Source organism: Gossypium arboreum, chromosome 12 (genome assembly GCF_025698485.1).
Source record: "Gossypium arboreum isolate Shixiya-1 chromosome 12, ASM2569848v2, whole genome shotgun sequence".
NCBI classification, from domain to species: domain Eukaryota; kingdom Viridiplantae; phylum Streptophyta; class Magnoliopsida; order Malvales; family Malvaceae; genus Gossypium; species Gossypium arboreum.
The window spans coordinates 82,111,201-82,120,831 of NC_069081.1; the positions used below are offsets into that span (position 1 = coordinate 82,111,201).

Here is a 9,631-nt window from a genome sequence, read left to right on the forward strand (position 1 = left end):
CCACAAAACCGAGGCATCAAAATAATTTAATATTCATTTTGATGCCTATGATATGTGTTAATTCGTGTGTGACATTTTTGATGATTTGATTTAGGGTTATAAATGTGAATTTCACTAGAAAGGACCTAGTAGTAAACTTTGAAAGTAGGATAGGGAAATGTGTGATGACTAATTGAAGCATGCATGCAAAACAATGGTTTTGCATGTCAAATACCCCTCTTTTTATAAGTGGTGGCCGGCCATGACAAAGGAGGATGGGCAAAACATGTCATAGACATGTTTTGTTGGTGCAATATGGGAGGAAACATTAAACTAAGGTGAGGAATAAAGAAATGAAAAAAAAAAAAGAAAGAAGGTGTGATCCCCCCCATTGCCGTGAGTTGAAGAAAAAAGAAAAAAAAATTGTTCATCCTTTTTTTTGAGCCAAAACTAGGACGAAAAAGAAAAAAGAGAAAAGAAAAGCTTCATCCTTTGGTTCTTCTTGGCCGGTTTGAAAGGAGAAAGGTTGAAGATATTCGGCCATATTTGCATCTAAGTTAAGGTATGTTTGATGGTGTTCCATGAGATTCATGCATGTTTTCAGTTGCTAGCTTGAGTTCTAATTAGTCCATGGTTCAAAACTTTGCTATGTCATGGGGATGATATTCGGCCAAGGTGGATTTTGTGTTGATGCCATTGCATGTTAAATATGAAGCTTGCTAATGATACATGTGATGGTGGATAGATGGCTCTTGGACCTTCTTTTTAGCATTTTGGAGTGAGACATTAAGTTCTTTGTTTAACCATGACCAAAATCGAAATGATATGGTGTTGTGATGTATTCGCCATGGTATATCCATAAGAATGATTTATGCTTATTGCATGGTAGGTAAGATTTGTGTTTTGGATATATGTTTGTATTTGGTTATAATCAACTTGAGATTCGCCCTTGCACCTATATGTATATATGTTTGCACATGATGTATTAGTATGACATATATACTATCTCAAGGTATATATTTACTTGTGATGATGTTTGGTTATGAAGTAAATGATAGATGTGTATTGAGCTACAATATGTAATGCATTAGTTAGTAAAATGTATGCCATTCATGTGTGGTATTAAAATGTAATTGGCCTCAACACCAACATGCATAATCGGCCACATGAATGAGTACCTAGGTTGATGTGTTGTTCGCCATGAGTAAGCATGTTGAAGGCTTTATCTTGACTTAGAAAATTCGCTAAGGAGAGTACTAACAAATGTGTTGAGTTTAATTCATGAATTCGTACATATGTGACTTTAATGTCTAATGAATATATGTGGGCTAAGTACCTTGAATTCCTCTTGTCGATGCTCAAATGATTAAATCAATTTATTTGTTAAATTAAGCTCAAGAGCAAAGGGGACTAAATTCGATAAGGGAAGGAAAAAGTGAGCTAATAGTCGTCGAAATCGCTCGACAACATCCGAGGTAAGTCTTGATAACGACCCTACTTGAATTATATTGAAATGATTTGTCATATTATGGCGGATAGCCGAATGTGCGTAGGGACTACGTTGTAATGTCAATTGAAATCATGCTCTTTGTGTGTGGCTATTGAGCCGAAATTGGAAAGGTTTGATAAATGTTTTGTGGTTGAGCCTTAGTAACGAAAATGAAATATGGATGTGTCGTGATTATTGATATATGTGTACATGAGCATTTGAATGATACCCGGGCTAAGTCCCGAAGGCATTTATGCTAGTGATTATATCCGGGCTAAGACCAAGGCATTCGTATGAAGTTGTTATATCCGGGCTAAGACCCGAAGGCATTCGTGCGAGTTGTTATATTCGGGCTAAGACCCGAAGGCATTTGTTCAAGTTACCAAATCCGGGTTAAGACCCGAAGGTAATTGTGCTTGTGGTTATATCCGGCTAAATTCCGAAGAAACTCGGTTTGAAGGTGAGCGTTTTGGTGCTGTAATAAATTCAATTAATACGCTCGAAAAACCCATACGATAAGGTATGTTTACATGTGCATCGAAAAAGTCGATTCGTTTGAAATAGTGTTCATTCAATCGACTAACGAACTTTCGACTCTTAGATAGGTTGATACCTTGTGTGTGTATATGTTGATGAAGTGTGAAGTAAGTATGATTATGAGAATGTGTATTAATAAAGTGATTCATTTAGCTATGTGAACGTAATACTTTAGTCAAAGCCGATTTCATTGCTTGAAACTTACTAAGCATTAAATTGCTTACCCCTTTGCTTTGGCTCTTTGTTTTCTAGATTTTGTTCGTTAGCTATCGGATTCGGGATCATCGAAGTCAAAGTCATCCACACTATCAAAGCTCTTTGGTACTCTTTTAGTTGAACTCTGGATATGGCATGTATAGGACTACCCTTTGTTGTTTTTCAAGTACTTTTTGTGATGTATGTGTGTACAGCCATGCGAAAATGGCTCGTAGAAGTGGAGTATGGCATTAGACCATTTGTGTTTATGTATATATATATATATATGGTTTCCTGATGTGACTATGGACTGGAATGGAAGTGTTGGGCAAATGATCAGCCATTGGAATGGCTAAATATGATTATATGTGGACCTATGTATGACAAAACTCTAGTTGGTCCATGGAAACCACGAAATAGGTAAAGTTTACCTTGAAAACAGATGCTGACAGCAGCAGTGGTGTGGATTTGAAAAATCACTAAAATTTGTAGGAATGGAATTAAATAGTGAATAAATTATGTAAATGAGCCTTGATGAATCTACTTTCATATGGAAGAAACGAAACGGTCATATGAGTTGTATGTTAAGAGATATTTAGATATTCGTAAAACAGGGCCAGAACAGTTTCTGGATTCCATGTTCCCACTTTGGAAATTCATTATAAATTAACCAGAGATAATTAGGAGTCATTCCATATATGTATAGATTCCTCTTTGAGTCTAGTTTCTATAGAAACAAACGGAATCAGTATTGAAGCCCTGTACAGGGAGATATTCAAGTTATAATGCGCGAAGGTCAGTGTAGTCGACCCCTGTAACATGGGAGAATTTAACTAATAAACTGTACTAATTGGCTCGACCAAAAATTCTAGAAAAAAATCTGTAGATGGAAATATGAGTCTAGTTTCAGGGAAAAATTACAAAACTGATTTTCGAGTTTTGAAACTCAAGATATGATTTTTAAGGCGACAGTGATGCAGTAACCAGCTTGTCTGGAAATTTTTTTTATGGACTGTGAAAACAATTAAGTCTGTGTGCACCTTGTGTTCGACTCCGGTAACGGACTCGGGCACGGGGTGTTACACCCAATCCGTCCATAACTCTCTCCAACATAATCTTCTCAACCACCCATTCAAACTCCATTAAAACCCCTTAATTTCGATCAACCTAGGACACTCCCACTGCACTTGTAGCAAAATAAAATTGCACTTTTGCAACGCTAAGCCTCGAACCTCAGACCCCAAGGAACACTCCACACACTACTTACCCCTAGACCAACAGGCATTTTATGACATGTTTTCTCCGTAATTATTTAAAAACCTACTGCCTAAAGCCAAGGGTTTTATTCAATTAAAAACAAAAAAACTTTGGACAAGTCAAGGCTTGAACCCAAGACTTCTCCAACACTTGTTAAGACACTTAACCACTGAAGCAGATACACATTTGTGTAACGCAACATATAAAAATAATTACTTATAATTTGGGGCATTACATGAAGTAAGAGCATCTACTTCATGTATTCTGGTAACTCATTTTCCTGACGCTGCTCAATTGGTTAGCCATTGGTAATTGTTGCTGGCAATCCTCTTAACAATTTAATAAGCCTCATTACAAGACTTAAAAAGGAGAGCACCGTTAGCAGAAGCGTCCACTACCATCATCGTGTGAGCATTGAGTCCATTATAAAATGCCTTAAGTTGGATGTAATGTGGGATTTCGTGATGAGGGAACTTCCGTAATAATTCTTTGTACCTTTTCCATGCCTCATACAATGACTCATCATCCATTTGTTGGAAAGCAGTGATCTCGTTCCTCAACTTAGCGTTCTTGCTATGCGGGAAATACTTCATAAGGAATCTTTCTACTAACTCTTGCCATGTGGAAATTGAGTTCGGTGGCAATGAGTTCAACCAGGCTCGAGCTCTGTACCTTAGTGAATATGGGAACAACTTCAATCGTAATGCATCTTCAGGTACTCTGGCTAACTTGAAAGAATCACTCACTTCCATAAATAGTCTTAAGTATAGGTGAGGATCTTCAGTAGGCAGTCTACTGAATTGGCCCACTATCTGAAGCATTTGGAACTTGACTGGCTTCAGCTCGAACTGTTGTGCCTCAATTTGAGGATCTTCAGTAGGCATTCTACTGAATTGGACCACTATCTGAAACATCTGGAACATGACTGGCTTTAGCTCGAACTATTGTGCCTCAATTTCAAGTCTCCTAATACCAGGATTAAGATCATTAAGCACTGGCATAGCGTACTGTCTTAAAGCTCTATCCCTATCATCAGCAACAAGAATAGGATTTTGAGCAGGGTTTGCTCCATTTCCTTGATTTAGAGTTTTAAAGTTCATTTTTTGGTCCTTCTCTGATTTGCTTGTCTTCTTCGCTGTCGAAAAGTTCGTTCAATCTCAAGGTTTATAGAGAGTAGGTCAATAATTTGGTCAATACTCAGAAACACATGAAATAATCACAAAAAAAATAATTAAGTTAAAAATTAAATAGAAAAATAAACCAAAATGTAAAACTAACAAATTCACAAATAATGACCTTTTAAAACAGTTCCCGGTAACAGCGCCAAAAACTTGGAACGACAGAAATGTGCAAGTGTACACAATCGCAACAAGTAATAAAGTGACAAGTAAATGTCGAGTTATGTACCCACAGGGACTGCGAAAAGAATTAATTATTAATGCTATTTAAAACATTTTGGTGAAGAAAAATATTTGTTTTGGAAAAGGGTGATTAAAAAAATAAGATTTGAAACTAAATAAAAATAAAAGTTCTAATGCACGATTTCAAAATATGATTTAATGAAGATGACATAATTGTGTTAATTTAACTACATTTCTTTAACTTAGAATTATTAAACTCATGTCTATGTTGTTACAAATAAATTTACGGCAACTTGGTAATTTGCTAACTATGGACATATTCACCTACACAAATCCATTCATCTCTTAACATATCCCAATGTTAATTCAAACGATTAAACAAATTTTAATAAGCAAACATGCTATGGCACATACATACTCATTAAATTGAACAATCTCTTGCATATCCCTATGTCAATTCAAACGATTAATTAAATCTAATAAGCACATAAAAGACTTGTGAGGTAACAAGGTATTCTTACCTTGAAACAGTTTAATCACAATAATCTTGCAAGTTATGCAAGGCAAGTGTATTGCCAGATACATTGCTAATTTAACCTTCAGCTACCTTAAAAGAATAAACATGTACTAATTAAGTATTGTGTCCATTAATTACAATTTCAATCCGTTTAAATAATTAGTTCATTAGCTACCTCACAATTATAATGCAAGAATAACTTAGGCATGATTTTACTTAATCAAGCATTTTACCGAGGCCTATAATAGCATAAACACAATTTTAATAATTTAAACAGATGAAATGCAATCAAACCAACATGAATTAAGTTCAAGCTAAATATTCATAGATATGTTCATCATAACAACAACAAAAATTAAAGAGATAGGGAACGAGAATCAAATTTGGTGTTTTTCCGTGGCTTGACTAAGTTGCTCCGTTCTTCCTTCTTTTTTGTCCTCACCAATCAAGGCTTCTATGAACACTCAATTGCTGCTTCAAAATGGCTGAAAAAGAACCCTTTCTTAAGGGAAGAAATCGGCACAAGAGCAAGGGACTTGGAATTGGAAAATGAGAGGAGAAAGTGAGAGAAGAGAGAAGAGATGTGAATGAATGAGGGATGCTTTGAATAATCAGCCAAGGAGGGTTTTTATAACTGAATGTGGAAGCTAAAATTTGCTAAAAATAGCAACCAAAGAGCCACCCCTTGGCCGGCCATCTATGTGGCAAAGTTGATGGCTTCAACTTTGCTAAATTTGGCTTGGGGTAAATCTTCAAAGCCATCAATTGTGGAGGGGCTGATTTGCAATTTGAACAAGTCTTCAAGGGCTTCTTTACAGCTTAAATAATCAGGTAATGAGCTGAATTGGGTTAGCACTTGGACGGTTTTGGGCTGTCCTCTCCTTGGCCGGTTCGGTTCACTTGGTTCGGTTCAATCGAACCATTTTTTCATAATTAATTAATAATAATTTATTAACCCAAATTAAATTGGACATAAATTAAAGTTAATTAAATTATGAATTAATAAACATAATTTTTTACTGTCTTAGGCTGGAAATTAATTTGCCTCGATACTTCAAATTGCTTCTCGGTTTTTCTTTTAGGCAGCGTCTGCCTAGCCATTTTTCGCCCTTTGTGCAAATCTGTCGAAAATAACCAAAATTCATTAAAAATAATTATAAAATTAAATAAATTTCAAAATTCTCATATTTTAAGTGCATTTTAATTATTTTATAAAAATTAACTATTTTCAACAAGAATTTAACCGAATTCGCATGAATTTAAGTTAAAAAGGGTATGAAAAAGTGTATAAATTTTTGTGTTTCCAACCAACTGAATTAAAAGATTTGAAAGTTCAGTTGCAAAAATTGACTGATAGAGGCTTCGTGGGACCGAGTTTTTCTCCTTGGGGTGCACCGGTTTTGTTTGTCAAAAGAAAGACGGAACTATGAGAATGTGTATCAACTACCGATAGCTTAATAAGTACTATAAAGAATAAATATCCTTTGCTACAAATTGACGACTTGTGCGGTCAGTTGAAAGGGGCTACAATGTTTTCAAAGATAGATTTGAGATCAGGTTACCATCAGCTGCGAGTTAAAGACTCCAATGTGTCAAAAACTGCTTTCCGAACGAGGTATGGACATTATGAGTTTCTGGTTATGCCTTTCGAAGTTACTAATGCACCTACTATTTTTATGGATTTAATGAATCGGATCTTCAGACAGTATTTGGATCGATTTGTAGTTGTGTTTATAGATGACATTTTGATCTATTCTAGTGATGAATCCGAGCATGCCGAGCATTTGAAAATAGTGTTACAGACTTTTCATGATAAGCAGTTGTATGCAAAATTTAGTAAATGTGAGTTCTGGTTACGAGAAGTCAGTTTTCTGGGACATGTTGTGTTAGCATCGGGTATTCGAGTGGATCTGAGCAAGATTTCAGCAATACTAGATTAGAAGCCCCTAAGAAATGTTTTCGAAGTCATAAGGTTTTTGGGACTTGCTGGTTATTACAGACGGTTTGTAAATGATTCCTCTATGATTTCAACACTGATGACGAGACTCTTTAGAAAGATGTTTAGTTCGAATGGTTAGAAAAGTGCTAGAAAAGTTTTGATCAGTTGAAAGTTTTGTTAACTGAAGCTCCGGTGCTAGTTCAACTAGAGTCGGGTAAAGAATTTGTAATTTATAGTGATGCATCTTTGAATGGTCTGGGCTGTGTTTTAATGCAAGAAGGCAAAATCATAGCTTATGCCCCGAGACAGTTAAAGTCGCATGAAAAGAACTATTCGACACATGACTTAGAATTGGCAGGTATTGTGTTTGCATTGAAAATTTGGTGCCACTATCTGTTCAGTGAGAAATGTCACATATATTCTGATCACAAAAGCTTAAAATGTTTGATGACTCAAAAAGATCTGAATCTATAACAGTGAAGATGGTTAGAGTTGTTAAAAGATTATGAGTTTATAATTGACTATCATTCGAGAAAGACCAATGTTGTTGCTGATTGTCTAAGTCGAAAATCTCTGGTTGCTCTGCGTCCGATGAATGCACATATGGCTCTATCTGATGATGGCTTAATTGTGGCTAAGTTGAAAGCGAGACCGTTATTTATGCAGCAGATTTATGAAGCTCAGAAAGTCGATAATGAATTGTTAGCAAAACTGGTTCAATGTGATTTGAATATTGATTTAGAATTCTGAGTTGATGCTGAGGGTTGTTTGAGATTCAGGGGCCGATTATGCGTTCTGAGAAATTCAAAGTTGATTCAGATGATTTTAAATGAAGCTCATAGCAGTCGGTTATCTGTTCGTCTGGGTAGTACTAAAATGTATAATGATCTGAAATTTCTTTATTGGTGGCATGGTATGAAACGAGATATCACGGGATTTGTTTCAAAATGATTAATTTGTTAGCAAGTTAAAGTGGAGCATCAGGTTCCATCTGGGTTACTTCAGCCAGTTATGATTCCTAAGTTGGAATCGGACAGAATCACGATGGATTTTGTATCGGGTTTGCCTCTGTCACTGAGTAAAAAAGATGTAATATGGGTTATTGTTTATAGAGTGACTAAATCGGCTCATTTCATTTCAGTTCACATAGATTACTCGCTAGATAAACTTGCTGAGTTGTATATTTCGCAGATTGTGAGATTGCACGGAGTACCTAGTTCTATAATTTTACCTTAACATGCATTAATGTTTAAAATTTTACCTTTTATAGACATACTTTTTTAACATAACTCAATCGAACCATACTAAACACATATGTAATTACCATAATGTAGTCTTATAAATATACCAAAATCAAACCATCTCTAGCCATTCCAATGGCTAGATTAGAAACAACCATTTACAAGCCAACAATTGGCCATGTTAATCTATACATGCCATTTTACTAAAATATGTTTACTATTTATACCAAAACGAGCTGGTGGATAGTGTGATGATGCTCTGACCAATCTGCAACCTTTGCGAGCTTTTGAACACTATAAAATAGAGAAAAGAAAACCTACTAAGCATTTAATTCTTAGTAATTTCATATAACTGGAATTAAACTTACCAATCAGATTCATTTAAATAAGCATAAGAATAACATGCTTCCCAAAAAATTGACAACTTTTCCTAATCACATATACTCAATTAAGCAAGTTAGTCACGTATTTCACATGTACATCAAATAAACATGGATAAGCTCATCAAGCTACAAACTTTCAAGTATTTCAGAAGCGTTTGAGACATAATACTTCTAATCTTTTAATTTCTCATGTCAGAAGTTTTATCCATTGAATTATTGAAATTTCAATGGATACTCAAGTAGTATATGTGAGATATACAAATCAGTGATCCGTCAATTCATGTTTAGGGGTATCCGATAGGGCACATAATCAAGGAGCACATTCTCGAGCCACATATATCATGATGCTTAGATGAGCCATGTAACAGGACGCTTGTCCGGGCTAAACAGTATAGCCATTTAACAAGAAGTTCAAGCGAGCCATGTCGGAAGCTCATAAGAGTCTATATCAGAATGCTCACGTAAATATGCATTTGTGTCCGCAATAAATGCTGGATCACAACCGATCGAATCGTGTAATAGGGTGCTTACAAAGAGCTGCGATAGTGCGCAACACATGTAGGGTCACTACCGATCAGGATGCTCACAGGAACTATATAACAGGATGCTAGAGAAGGCTTTTAATAGGATGCTTGTCTGAGCTATAATGTCTGCAACATATGCAGGACTATAATCAAAATGAAAAATTATGTATCCATCGAATTTCATTATTCAAACGAAACTTAACATATTA

General features: G+C 35.5%; 1 non-coding gene across 1 annotated transcript; it reads left to right on the top strand.

Annotated features, from left to right (window-relative positions):
* The first annotated feature begins 3,913 nt into the window (after positions 1 to 3,913).
* Positions 3,914 to 4,020, top strand: LOC128286187 (small nucleolar RNA R71). Its single transcript, XR_008276732.1, has one exon. It is a non-coding gene; the product is annotated as a small nucleolar RNA R71 (small nucleolar RNA).
* Positions 4,021 to 9,631: the final 5,611 nt, after the last annotated feature.